This window comes from Dromaius novaehollandiae, chromosome W (assembly GCF_036370855.1).
Source record: "Dromaius novaehollandiae isolate bDroNov1 chromosome W, bDroNov1.hap1, whole genome shotgun sequence".
Taxonomy (NCBI): Eukaryota; Metazoa; Chordata; class Aves; order Casuariiformes; family Dromaiidae; genus Dromaius; species Dromaius novaehollandiae.
The window spans coordinates 54,741,935-54,756,653 of NC_088130.1; the positions used below are offsets into that span (position 1 = coordinate 54,741,935).

The following is a 14,719-nucleotide window of genomic DNA, read 5'->3' on the forward strand; positions in this document are numbered from 1 at the left end:
ACCCCATTTCACTAACATTGGTTCGCCTTTCACCCCTTGGAGTCCCAGTCCCAGCATCGCTACAAGGAGAGCTACTTGGGTTGCTCCCCCTGCCATCTTCTCGGGTTTTCTGGTTACGCGTTCTTCTTGTGGTTTCACGCGCCTTTTCTCATCTGTTCTTCTTCTCCTGTCTGCTGTCTTTGCTGCTAGAAGGGATCATCAGCTTTTCAGGGTGGTCCTCCCCTGCAATAAAACTCAGACATTCATTAATTCACCTGACTCTCTGCTTCCTGTCTTGTCCTTGCCCTGAGGTCTGGGCGTACCCACTTCATAGGGACCCATCTTACCATTTCTCCCTGCCTGACCGCTGCATACCCTCGTCCTTGGGTTACCAGCTGCCACCCCTCTTCCCATTCCCCTTTTTCCGGGATTCGAACCTTTACGTCTGGTCCCTCGTGCATCGCTCGGACCACCCAATGCTTTTCTGCTGGCGTCTTGTTCTCCTCCCCCCTGATGAACTGATTCAGACCGAATAAGGCGCGCATAATTATTTCTGATTGTTTGTGCGCGGGGATTCTTTGTGTATATCCCTCCCCCTCCCCAAGAATCTCGATCCTTTGCTTTAAAGTGCGGTTTGCTCGCTCGACAATGGCTTGACCTGTGCTATTATAGGCAATACCGTGTACTAGCTTAATTCCCCACCGTACGGCCCATTCTCTCGTGCTTTGCGCTGTGAAACACGTGCCGTTGTCTGTTTTAATAGTTTCTGGGGCACCCAGCCAGGCCATTGCCGTGTGCCAATGCAACTGTGCCGCCCGCGCTGTGACTCGTTTATGTTGGGTCGCAACGATGATACCGCTGTGTGTGTCTACTGTGACAGCCAGCCAGGGCCGTGGTCGAAGTCGCTGGCACATTGTGAAGTCCGTTTGCCATATTTGGTTTCCTTTCAGCCCCCTGGGGTTGATGCCGGCGCCCCACAGGGGGGTTTTTTGGCAATACGGGCAAGCCGCAACCACTTCACGAGCCGTGGTAAGGGGGATGTTGCAGCTTTTTGCCAGTGCTTTTGCACCAACATGGAGAAGGTCGTGCACCTGCCTTGCTTCTGCGACTGTCCACACACCTTTGGCCGCTTGATCGGCTTTATTGTTGCCTTCTTGGTACACTCCTTGGATTGCCTCATGACTCCGAACATGAATAACAGAGGCAGTGGCCCGCCGTTGTTGTAGGGCTTCTTCTAGCATTAGCGCAATGGGCGATCCGGCCCATCCGGGTAATGACATGTTGTGTAACAATTTAAAGACGAACATGGAGTCTGTCACTACATTCAAATGCTCTTCTGGCCACATTTGTAATGCCTGCGCCACAGCTCGGGCCTCTAGATGCTGTACGCTACTGTCCGGCTCGCTGATCTTCACTCGGTGCCATTGGGCCTTTTGATCTTGCCACACAACAACCGCTGCCCTGGTCACCGATGACGCGTCGGTGAACACTGTGCGCCCTGGTGCAGGTCGCCGTAGCACTCGGGCTTTCAGATGGGGCCGAAGGACGGTGAGGTGTGTATACATCTCCAGCACAGGTGATAATCTGATTGTTCCTGGGAATCCTTCTAAAGCTATTGCTATACTATCTTGTTTCTGGACCACGCTGTCCCATTGACTCCTTTTTACCGGCAGGTAAATGGACTCAGGCTCCTTCGCGAAGTGCCGAACGGTGGCGGTTCGTCCCTTCTGTATCATCTGTGCCAACGCTGTTACGATTGTGACGTATGCCGTACTTATTTGGTTTGACACTATCCACCATACGACTTCCGGACGCTCCGGTGTCCCTTGTCCTAGAATGCCTATGGCTCCTGTTCTTGTAACTGCCACGTACAGATTGATTGGTCTGGCCGGGTCGTATCTCGTTACTCCGCCCTTTGCCATGAGATCTTCTATTTTTCGGAGGGCTTCTAACGCGTTCGGTGTCATCTGCCTCGGTTCCCATGGTTTGTGGCCCTTGAGCAACTCGAACAGTGGCTCCATCCACTCCTTGGGAATACCTATCAGCCCTCGCAGCCATTGGAGAGCTCCAACCAATTGCTGTACATCATGCAACGTTCGTATCTCTTTATTGAGCTTTATCGGCTGTGGGACCACAGCTCTGGGGAGGATGGTGGTTCCCAGATAGTCGACAGATTCTCCCCTTTGCGTCTTTGCTTTCTGGACGTACAATCCCACTTCATTTAGGCAGTTAATTACTGCCTGTTCTGCCTGATCGGTTTCTTGCTGGGTCTCTGCAGCTATTAGGAGGTCGTCCATGTAATGGATGATAAGCGCGCGCGGGAACTGCGCTCTTACCGGCTGCAATACCTTAGCTACTGCCGCCTGACAAATCGTAGGTGAAATTTTTTATGCCCTGCGGGAGGACTGTCCATTGATATCGCGCTGCTGGCTCCTGCAGATTCTCTGAGGGCAGTGTGAAGGCAAATCGAGCTTTGTCCTGAGGGGCTAATGGTATAGAGAAAAAGCAATCTTGGATATCCATCACCACCACTGGCCAATTCTTTGGTATTGCTGATGGTAGTGGCAACCCTGGCTGGAGGGCACCCATCGCTTCCATCTGCTGATTTACCGCTCGTAGGTCATGCAGTAATCGAAATTTAGACTTATCCTTTTTGTGTATCACAAATATAGGAGTGTTCCAGGGACTGTGGCTTTCCTCCAGGTGTCCCTGCTCTAATTCTCTACTTACTATTTGTCGGGCAGCCGCCAATTTGTCCGCTGTCAATGGCCACTGCTCTACCCACACAGGCTCATTGGAGCACCATGTCAGCGGGACAGCGAAATGAGCCCCGAGGAGGTAGGCAGTGGCCCTTACCCTAAATTTGTCAGGTGAAAGCCGCTTTGCAATAAGGCATCTCGCCCTAACAATGGTTCCCCTATGGCAGTTATGTACGGCCGCACACGGATGATCTGAGCAGGCCTATCCGGGTCCTCCAATACAATTGTGATATCGGTTTCAGAAATCATAGCCTCCGCCCTGCCTCCCACTCCATCTAACGAGCTTGCCACTTTTGCTGGCCAACTCGATGGCCACAACCACGAGGGCACACATGTAACATCTGCCCCCGTATCTAGCATCATTATTAAGGGGATGCTAGGAGGACCCGCCCCTGGTGGGCCTATCAGATGCGCTTTCACTCGGGGTCTCTTCTCACACCCTAAGACCAGGGCCACGCGGGGTTTCCCTTCGGAGTTTGGTCGCTGGAGCTGTCCATCAGCGGTGTGTTGTTGTTGACAGGGGCTACTTGAAGCCGGCTCACCGGGGAGGGGTGGCCCCCTAGTTGCCCTCCCCGCTTCTCGTTTCCCGACCGCCGACAATCTCGTGCTCTGTGTCCTGGTTTTCCACAGGCCCAGCATGTAAGGCTCCCCATACCCCTTGTTGGGCGCGCGTAACTTCCCTTATTCGTGCACTGTGCTCTCAAATGGCCCATTCGCCCGCAGCCAAAGCATGGGCCTCCCTTTGGACCTCCTCTAGCTCTAACCTCCGGCATTGCCATAACTGCTGCAGCAATCTGTAGGGCTGTGGTCTTGTCCCGGTGTTCTAATACGTACTTGATCGTCTGCCCTAGACTTGCTCCCTTAGGCGCTGTTCTTAGGATTTCTTTTGTCAACTCGTTGCCCTGTTGTTTGATACATTCCAACATCACCGCTCCTTTCGCAGCGTCTGGTAAAGATGCAAGTTCTACTGCTGCCTGTAGCCTGTCACAAAACTTGTCAAACGGCTCTCCCACTCTCTGCTTCACAGTCGTCCATGGCTCTGCCTGCTGCACCAGTGGCCCAATATCATCAAAGGCCTTTCGAGATGCTTCTGTTGCCACCAGTATCTCCCGAGGTCTCAGGCCCGCTGCCTGCTGCTGGGGTGTAGCCATGGCCGCATCATTTCCTCTTAACCGCGCTAGGGTGGATTGGCCCAGTGGGTTCTGCGGGTCTGCCTGTGCGGCCATCAATGCCTGCTGCAAGCGCGAGGTCCACGCTTCTTTCCACATAAGGACCATCGTGGGCGATAAAACCAGTCGCGCGAGGGCGCGACAATCCCACGGTATTAGGCCTCCCGCATGCGCCGCGTCCAGCAATGTCTGTGTCACCGGGTGTCGCAGGCCCTGTTCTTGCACTGCTTTCAATAGCTGTTGTACCGTCTTTGGATCGAGGGGCATCCATTCCACTGCCCCCCCCCCCCGGGGCAACTCGTACTGGGAAGGCCCCTATTGGCGCACGAAACTTGAGGCCACTCAGGGCACATTCCGTCGCTATCAGTTTCCAGTCTGTTAGGGGAATTTCTTTTCCCCCTCCCGCTTGGGTAGAACCTGCTGTCTCTGATGGCCCTCTTTGTTTAGCTGCTGCCTCTGATAGCCCTCTTTGTTTAGCTGTTGCCTCTAATAGCCCTCTTTGTTTAGCTATTTCTTCTGATAGCCCTCTTTGTTTAGCTATTTCTTCTTCCAGAGCTGTAAGCAGCATAAACATCTGCTCCATATCTCTTGTGACTTTCCTCCTCTTTTTTTTTTTTTTTTTTTTTTTTTTTTTTTTTTTCTTCTTCTCCTTCGCCTCTGACTGCGGCGGGGGAACTCCGCCCTAGTTGCTGCACCTGAGTCTTCAGTCTCCTCCTTCCGCAATGCTGGTCGACACCCACTCCTCTCTCGGCCAGCGCCATTTTTTCCCGGGTGCGGGACCCTCGGTTTTTCCCCTGCTTCTGGTCTTTCCCCTGCTTCTGGTCTTTCCCCTGCTTCTTCTCTTCTTTCGTCCTCCCACTGCACCCGAATCATGGCCCCCGGTAGCCAGTCTCGGGGATCATCCACTATAAGCAGTCTTTCCTTTTCTTCTGCCTCCTTCACTTTCACCTTGCTTTCTTTTCCTCTACCCGCCTCTGGCTTTTTCATATCTCGGTCTCCACAAAGGTCTCCTGGTTCTCCTAGTTCTCCCCCTTCCATCGCCCTCATTTCTTTCCACGGATACCGCGGCGGAGGCGGAGAAGAGGGCGTTATTGGGTAAGCCTCTGGAGTTTTTGCCTCCCCCTCTCCCTGCTCTGGATCTTGATTAACCGCCTCCTCCTTTATGTCTGTTTCCACACTCTCCGTTTTCACTTCATCCCCTACTTTCGCCTCTCCCTCTATCGCCTCCGTTCGCTCCTCTGCGTTTGCTGCTGTCTGTGTTGCCATTTCCGCGGACATGTGTAGCGCCGCGCAGGCAGCCTGCCAGGTCTCAAGCTCCTCCCTAGTCCTTTCTAAAATGATCGTTATATCTCCCCACGTCTTAAGCTCTGCGGCCTTCTTAGTGGCCATAGCTCTCTGAGCAAGTGCACGAGTGCACTTCTCCCAGTTAGAAGGGGAAAAAATGTCCCCTGGTCTAACTATCGCTCCATCTTTCAGGAGCCGCCCGACGCAGTTCGCAACTGCATTCGCTCTCATAGAGAGCCCCCATTCCCGGGCACCCACGCGTATAACCTTAACTACCGCGTCCATGATCCGGATCCTCTCGACCGCCTGCGGTCCGCCGTCTCAGCTATCACGTCGGGGTCACCACTTGTCGCCTTCTGATGCGACACTCTCCCGTTCGCCTGAGACGGCACGGAGGCTCCCCCAGCCTCCGGGCCAATGAGCACTGACACCAATATGAGGATGCTGCAAATGGCGTTTATTGTACGCATGTATTTGCTTATATACCTACAAGCACACTGCTATCTCTACGTCATATCCTTCCTCTTCCTTCCTCTTTCCGTGCCATCGCGAGATCTTCCGATCGCCGTTCCCTACAAATCTCTAAACTACATGGGATTAGATTAGAGTCTAAGATAGTTGGTGTGTTTTAGAAGAGCAAACCCTGCAGAAGCCTGGTTTTAGGAGAGGAGACAGGCTGTAGACACTCAGAAGAAAAAGGCACCTGACCACAGTCCTGGTTAAGGCACCCAAGGGACAAGACTATCATATATCGGCGAAGTTTCTACAACAGGTAGCTTTAGAGAGCTACCTCCTGAACTTGTGATTTGAGGCACACTAACAATGTAAATAATTGCTCCTCCTTCTCAAAGGCCTTAGAGAAAGCTGTTCATTACTGAACAATATGTTACAATAGGTAACGATGACTTCTTCAGTTCTAGTGACATCAACACAGGTATTTTATTCTGGGGGCTACAACATACATTTATATTATTCGACTTCATATATCCTTTTGCACTAGGTTTACTAGACATGAAATACGCCATTTGTTTTAACTGCAGACAAAGAGAGGGCTATCACTCCCCAGGATAGGTTACTGCATTGATTTTAGATACCTTGGGTATCTCATCTAGCTTCCAGACGCTGCTCCAACAGGGCATAGCTCTCTGAAGTTCCACGTCAGTTCCACAATATCTTTTTTAGTTTCACCTGAATCATGCTTTAACTTCCCATCTAGTTTAGAGCAATGTCCCTGCAAGTGAACACTTCCAGATTTTTCAGAGATACTTTTTTAGACATGTGACATAATATCCAGACATATAATTAAACAAGAATTTGGGAAGAAATCTTTACCCTTAATTTAAATCAGTTTCCTCAAGCCAACTTTTTCCACCGAGAGTAGAGGAAATTATGATAGTCGCATAACTACAAACCCTATTTAAATACGCTTTCACCTTTAGTCTAAACTTTGTGTTGAATTACAACATTTTTGTTAGGAAATTCCAAAGGTATATTTTAAGTAAAAGACAAAGCCAACAAATTATTCACCGGCAGCAAGCAACATTCATTATTACAGCCACCCCAGACTTCCTTCTGATTACAAATAAAATAAATGCTAACTGAAAATCATTTTTTAATGGTAAAAGATGGGTGATATTTTTAATTTAAAAATAGTTTAAATGAAAAAAAAAGGAAAAAACTCTCCAGCTTTCTTTAAAAAATTATACGGAGATGTTCTCTGGTTTTCGTTAGACCACTTTCTCTTGAAAAATATTTGTGGTAAAACTGAGATCAACATGGTCAGAACTATTGCAAAACAAACAATAAGTGAAAAATACTATCTGCGGGGAAGATCAACACACCTGGGAGCTGAGTAAGGCAGCCAGTCAGAAACAAAGAGTAAGGAGAACAAGCATTGACATAAGGTGTAGCCGATATCTACAAATCATAGCCATGTCCTCATTGTAGTGTAGACCTCTCAGGTTAGCCATCGTTGTCCCAGCCCTAAGCCAGGGTTAGCTTAAACACTTAGATTCTTATACAGATTTGAATTTGGGAAGGGAACGATAACATTTCGTTTTCCTAATGCTCTTTCTGCGTGCTCTACACAAGCAAGAATCGGTACAACAGGTATAAAAATAACAGATTTGAAGTACAACACATGAATGTGCAGAATTGTGACCAAATAATAAACTGAAATTTGATTTCATTTGCACTAAGTAAGCAGTAACACCAATGAGAACACTGGTTCAGATTTGAATTTTAGTTACACAGGCATAAATCCACAGGGGTTTCACCTGGATTAAAAAAGTTACTGACGATTTATACATTCATAAATGAGATCAATACCTGGCTCAATGGAGAACTATAGATGAGTAAAGCAAGCAGATAAACATCTAAAGAGAAACACAATATAAAAAATTGGAAAAAGGAAATAAAAAGACACCAAAATACCCTAAACTCATTTCAGAGCAAGATTAAGAAAGCTTAAGAACAGGTGTTGTGTCCTAATTACAGCGTAATCAAGACACTGGCCATCTTTTCTCTCAACCTTTCAACTCTTCTCTCAGTCTTTCGAACAGAAGTGAAGAGCCACAACATGATGTGTCAGTTCCAGCCCGCAGCCCTGCAGCACAAGGCTGGTGTTAACAAGACTGAACAGTAATTGGAGCAGCTCTGAAAAGAGCATTTCTAGGCCTGGTGAAAGGGAAATCAGTACCACATAACACAGCATTATGAAAGCCACTGGGCAGGAAACATCATTAAGGCAGATTTTTTTAATTTAGCTCAGACCCTGACAACAGCTGCTAGCACTTTTTACACAGGGGAAAAGAACACATATTCTGTCCATAAACAGCACTTCTAACTGTACCATTCTTGGCAGTAGTGAAAAGGACGTACACACTGCAACACCTGCGGGAAGAGCTAAACCCCTACTCAGAAGGAAAAAGAAAATCTATTCCAATTGTTTTCCTGTGTTGTCTTTTCCACAGTTCTGAAAAAAACAGGCTGAAGAAAGCACCTTCCTGCCTGATGTAAAAGCAGATTTCTTCAGCAATCTTGACTTTGGCAATAACGGGTTACTCTTCAGGTGGGGTTTTCTAGAAAACAGATATTAGCAATAGCATCTGCTGCCTGCTTGTGCTAGCTGAAAATTCAATTCAAGCACCCAATTCTATTACCAATAGAAAATTTTTTAAAATGGTACATTTATATAAGTGTTCGAAAAAGCTAAAACTCATATGACTCATACCCTTTTCTGTCAAAACAGATTAATAGTCCTGTTTATCTGCCCAGCACATGCAGTACCATTAGTGGAAGATGGGCTTTCCCACATAACTCCGGCAGGGAGCAGCTACGCCAGGACCTGAATACAGCTCTGTGATTAGACTGCCACATCAGCCTTTTCTATCTGTTTTTTTTCAGGCGAGAAACACAAGAAAGCCTTTGTTGGAAGATGCTGATCAACCACCTCAGTAGTCAGGTAACCGTCAACTAGCCCACCCTGTGCTAGTCTCAGATCCGGGGGAAAAGGGTCAGGAGATTTAGATAAAGGATCGGTAGCCCTCTAGAAGAGGACTGGGGAGCTTTGGTTTATGCAACAGGCACTAGACTTCTGTAGGAATATGAAGGAAGAGGCTCTCAGATCCCATTACTTGCTTTGGTCTTTTGGAAAAGGGATTTGAACCCAGAGACTTCTCTAGAAGCCTGAGAAGGGTCTCAGTCCTCAGCCCTCAGTGGAGGGAAAACCATCACTCCCTGCATTTGAAAAGAGTAATCCCGGCTCCCCTTGGAAAGAAGGGTTGTAAACTTCTGTCTTCAGGGAAGATTTTGAATTCCACATCCTAAATGGAGATCGCAAAATGATATCTGAGTACAGCATATGAAAAAGGGCTGAACAAACATGTACCATAAAATTTGCATGGATCTCCATCATACTGGACTTCTCAAGCCATGTGCAGTAAAGTCAAGCATTGCAGCACTTAAGCTTCTTTTTTTGGATCTATCCCCAGATTTACACATACAGTCTTTGCTAATCTGTTTTACTGTTTTTGTAAAATAAACAGCCTCAAAGAAAGTTTCTCAATACATTTTAGATGTGGTAGCTATAATACACTCTGTCCTCTTGGGACAGGGGAAGTGGCCAGCAGCTAAGGCGTTTATTTATCATTGTCCTTATTAAGCACAAAGACATTGCACTTCAACACACACACATACAATTAAAATGTTGCGTAGATGACATAGCTGCAAGCAGAGCCTAGCATGTACAGTACTGTCTGTTCCCGGCAAGCTAGAGCCGTGCCTTCCAAAGTGGAAAAACACAGTTGTTCTCTGTAGGTATAACCCACCTTCTGCCTTAATAAGACCTGCTCCACTGACACAGTGCATCCGTCAGATACTGGGCCGAGAACACCAGTTTACCGCAGACTGAGCATAGGGCGCAAATGCCCCAAGTTCAGACCATTAAAAGACATGGGAATCTAGACAATGAGCTTACCCCAGGCCCCAGACGTGATCCCTAGCGCTCAGCACCTCCAGGGCCTCGGAAAATGCTCTCTTACTACATAAGATGTGGCTACTCTTTGACAAGGCAACAGGGATCACTGGTCATTTCTAAGTATATTGTAGGCCCTGCCTTGGAAAGAGGATGGTGAAGGGGCTCAGGCAACAGTATGGAAAGAATTGGAATTTAACACAAGTGATAACAAAATGTGCTGAAGTTATCAACTACATTATCTTTGAGGTGTGATACAACTGGTTTCGATTTGATTCAAGGGTTCACAGTAGCTGTGCCTGCCAAAGTGGTACAGCTCCTAGCTGCAGCACACCCACTGCCATCAGAGAAAAAGCTCTGTGCGCGTGAATACTCAAGGTCTGTTCACTACTAATTGAAACAGTAGCAGGTAATGCTTTACTGCGTGCATACGTTTTGGAATAGTCATGGTTTAAATATTCTTTGCGCTGCTGTCCTCTCTGCTGTATCACTTCCCTTTGTTTTCCTTTTTTATTCCCCTGCGTGATACAAGTTGGGCTACTTTCTAATCTTTAACAGCACCACTCTATTGTGCTCAGCATGTTCTTTATTCATCCCATATTTCTGAATGCATGTAAGTTAATGGAAACCATGCATTGAACTCTCAGAAGTATTTTGGGGGATGGGTCCACTTCCTTTCCCTGTCTATCCAGCCAATGTACAAAACCAGTCTGCAAACAAATGCCAGAAGTCAAAAATAAAACAAATGCCCCCACACACGAAAACAAATAAAAATAGAGAGGTCATCATTAGCCACAAAGCAGATTGTTTGTAGACAAGTTTTCTTGACACCACAATACCACAACAGACAATACAGGACAACAAAGGGAAAAGAACTTCATGTTCTCAAAGAACTTTTTTGCAGCGTATTTATGAAATGGAGAATTTTGTGACACTGAATGCACAAAAATGGACTAAGCAAAATGGTCAGCTGAAAGCCACCCAAGTAAGAAAAACAGAAGGGAGGAATAGCTAGAGAGAAACTGGTGCATGGTCTGCACGATAGCCATGCAAACATAGGGGATGGGGTTTGCGTAGGTTCTTCAAGACAGTAGGACCACCAGGGCTAGGAGTGGCAGAAATGAAGGAGCATAGGACATCATGGATTTGGAACAGTCAGCTGGCCAGAGAAATGCAAAACAATAGCAGGGACACAGAAACAGAGTGGCCAGCTACAATCTAGAAAAAAAATATCAAGAATTTGCTTTGAAAATTAAAATCTGTGCTAAAAAGGGAGAGGACAAGAGTAGCTAAAACAGTTGCAGGTACCTGGATAACAACAGAACTGCAGTTGCATTATCCCTTTGCAACAGCCAAAGCTAAAGGGCATTAAATGATTAGATGATAATCTGCTAGGTAAGATGGCATGGCATGGAGCATGAACTGAGCTCCATAACAAACTTATTTAATAAGACCTGTCTTGACTCAAGCCTTAGCTACCTGCTAGTTAACAAGACATCATTAGGACCTGTCTGTACCATTTGCTTCCCTCACAAAAACTTTGAAGACTTTTTACCGGAGTGGGGGGACGCAATACGACAGAGGTCAGTTAAAATAGTGTATAGTGTATGTATAGTGTAATGAGGAATAACTATTGAATATTTCTTAAAATAGAAATTATTAAGGGTTTTTTCTGAAGTTATAAGGAAGATTGAGACAGGCTGAGGAAATATATTTCGATCTACAATGAATTAACTGATGGAAGTCACCACCATAGCATGCTAAGGAGGCCAAAGGGATTGGACCAATTCAAGGAATATACATCTACCCCTAATCACTGCAAGTGGTGTTGAGGACTCCAGCTCAGTACGTCCTGAACCCACTAACTGCAGAAAGCCAGGAGACATGGTATTGGAAAGATCGGTCTATGCTTGCACTTTTCTTACCCCCTCTCTAAGCATTTACCACTGACCACTCCTGAGGACCAGGATACCCTGGTCCGATTCTGTATAGCTGTTCTTATAATGAAAAGGAAATGTTACAGGAATGAAAACTTTAAATGGGAGAGCACACAAAAACCAAAATCTAGTACAGAACAAAACATTTGACTGTCAGCTCCCCTTTCCATTCAGCAGAACCGCTTTCTTGAAGCTCGCCTTTTGAGATTTATTGTCATTTGCCAATACACAGACTTGGGATGAGAAAAGACAGGCACATTTCTTTCTACAAAATAAGAATGAATGTTTATTTTCAGTGGTGGTGATTTAGAACTGCAAAGCAGGAACTAATCCTCTCCACATTAAAATGAAAATGCTGTAAGTTCATTTAATACTACAAAGGGAGTCAATGAAAAAATTGGCTGCCTCTTTGCACTTAGCTTTGCTGAAGTTGATATTTTACATATTCCTATAGCCTTTGCTCTTGAGACTGATTCAAGGTCTAGCCTAATTTTGCAATGGCCACAGCTTGACTACAGAAGCACGTTCCTACCCAAATATGCAAAATGTATTTTTATTTTTACAGTTTAACTGCAGGAAGAGAAACTGTTTGAGTTCACTGTGCAGCGGCTTCCACATTTTTAACCACATGGAGCTCCTGATGGCTAAAGTAGTTAAGATGAAGTAGAAGTTGATACCATACGGTTGTCTCTAGCACTGTAGTAAGACATCAAGTATAGTGTTTCTATGCTAGTTCTCTATAAAACTGATCGCCGAAGAGGTATTGTTTAATTATTCCTGGAAGAGAAGGAGCACAAATAGTCTTGAATTGAGAATGCTTTCATTGTATGTGATTATGTTATAGAAACTTTTGGAATGCTTTCTCCCCAAGTTAAAAGCCAGAAAAATACAATATTTTGCATTATATGCTTTCAAAGAAAACAATGGACTAACAGATCTGCGAAGACTAGTATACGGAGATGTCAACTAATGGCTAAGATTTTTTGCTATTTGCCAAATGAGCTGTTTCTCTCTTTACAATATTGAATAGCTGTTTTTATTTTCAAGCTGCACATTAAGCTGCAGAAAAAGTGTCTGCTCTGTTCCCCTCAGATTCTTGCTTTTTCAAAACACAAATAAAAACAGAGCAACTAGGAAATTCAAACTGTAGGTCATATGGAAGACAAAAAGGCAGCTACTGAGATGTTCCTGCCTTTGTTCCCAGCAGGTGGTTCAGGAAAACCCAGTCTGAAGGAAAAATCAGATATTTGAGTTCTAAAGTGCAAAGATGTTAAAAATGAACATGGCTTTCAGATTGCAACTCCTGCTTTTTTTGAGTTCCTGTTCAGGCCTCACTCGTGTTTAAGACTGCTCATTTCAGTACAGGGCATGACTTTCCAAAAATGTAATAACTTAATTCAAAGGTTTGTTTACTTTTACAAACAGAAAGCTTTGGGAAAGTTCGAACATTTGGGCTGCCATACATCCTATACTTCATAGGCAGAATCACAACTGGTACCTTTGAAAAAATTGTAACTAGAAGTGTACAAGAAGGTGACCTAGAGTATCTGAGGCTGGGTGAGAAAGCCCACAAATTCCATGCATAACTCTAACAGTTTGTGCTTTGGGACTTTACACTTTTCCACACGAATGCCTGTCTTCCAAAAGCCTAGTCAGAAATCTTATTAACAAAACCCGAGATATGTTTGCTCAGTACACCGGTACATGCAGTTACAAAAGCTACAACTAACAGAGCAGAAATGAATACTCAGGATGTGGTGGAAACCTTGTTTAATCAGATCTGAGTGTACTTCCACCAAAAAGGGAGTTTCTGCATTCTCCTGGGCTGGCAGCAATGCTCAGGTGGCTCCAGTCAGCTGCATCAGGGGACTCATCCTGCTAAAAAAGCTTAAGCTTCAGCTTAAGCCACTTGTGAAACTGTACCCTTAAAAGCCTTTAATCAAAATCATATTCCTGTCTGTTTTTCATCAGTGAAAGACAATAACATTTTACTTTTGAAACCTCAAATATGGAAACGGTCCTTGGTTCACTGGCATGCATTTACCACAGGGAAAATGCATGTGACCAACTTGATCGATTGCCCTCTAGGATGAAATGACTGGCCTTGGGGATGAGCGGACAGCAGTGTATGTAATGTCATTTGGCTTTAGCAAGGCAACATTGTCTCCTGTGACAACCTTGTATCCTAACCGAGGAGATAGGGATCGGATTGGTGAAAAAAACACTTTTGGACTCAAAGTGTGGTGTTCAACACTTTGTAGTCTAACTGGCAGCTGGTCGTAAGTGGTGCTCCCCAGGGGCTGATACTAGGCGCAATACTGTTTAACATTGTCATCAGTCACCTGGACCATGGGATGAAAAGCATCCTCGTCAGGCTTGGGGATGCCAAACGGTGGGGAGTGGTCAACGCACTGGACAGCAGCACTGCCGCTCAGATGGATCTTGACAGGCTGGAGGACTGGGCTAACAGAAACCTCGTGAAGTTCAACACAAACAAATGGAAAATCTGGGACTGGTGCAGAATAACCCATGCAGGCTGGGGACTGACCAGCCAGGAAGCAGCATGGCAGAAAAGGACCTGTGAGTCCCAGTGCACAAGTTGAACATGGTTGAGCAAGACAAAGCCAGGCTTCTCTCAGACGTACACAGCAGAAAGGCAAGAAGCAATGGGCACAAACTGCTGCAAAGGAACTTCTGACTAGATACCAGGAAATAAAACCTTTTATGGTAAGGGTAGTTAGTTAAACACAGAACAGGTGCCCAGGAGGTTGTGCAATTTCTGTCCTCCTTAGATTTCCAGAGCTCCCCTGGACAAGGCCCTGCGCAATCTGATCTAACTTCAAAGTCAGCAGCAGCTGGACTAGACAGTTCCTTCAAACCTCAACTATTCCATAATTCTACAGTTCTAACCGTGATATGGACCATGCATTCTTCTCATCTGTTTTGTGCAGACCAGCTGCTCATTAGACATAGTTTCATAACAGCTCTGATTTGACTTCAGCAACTTCTGGAAGTAAAAAACTAATTTTAAGAATGTGTTAACCTGGGTTTATATAGCTGGACTTGCAAATTTTGGCTGGCTGTAGGATGCTCAATAAAGTTCCTTTATCTTCTGCA

General features: G+C 45.7%; 1 long non-coding RNA gene across 1 annotated transcript; it reads left to right on the top strand.

The window, feature by feature from the left end:
- The first annotated feature begins 8,595 nt into the window (after window positions 1-8,595).
- Window positions 8,596-14,719, top strand: LOC112993409 (uncharacterized). The gene is made up of 2 exons (XR_003261714.2): window positions 8,596-8,654; window positions 12,168-14,719. It is a non-coding gene; the product is annotated as an uncharacterized LOC112993409 (long non-coding RNA).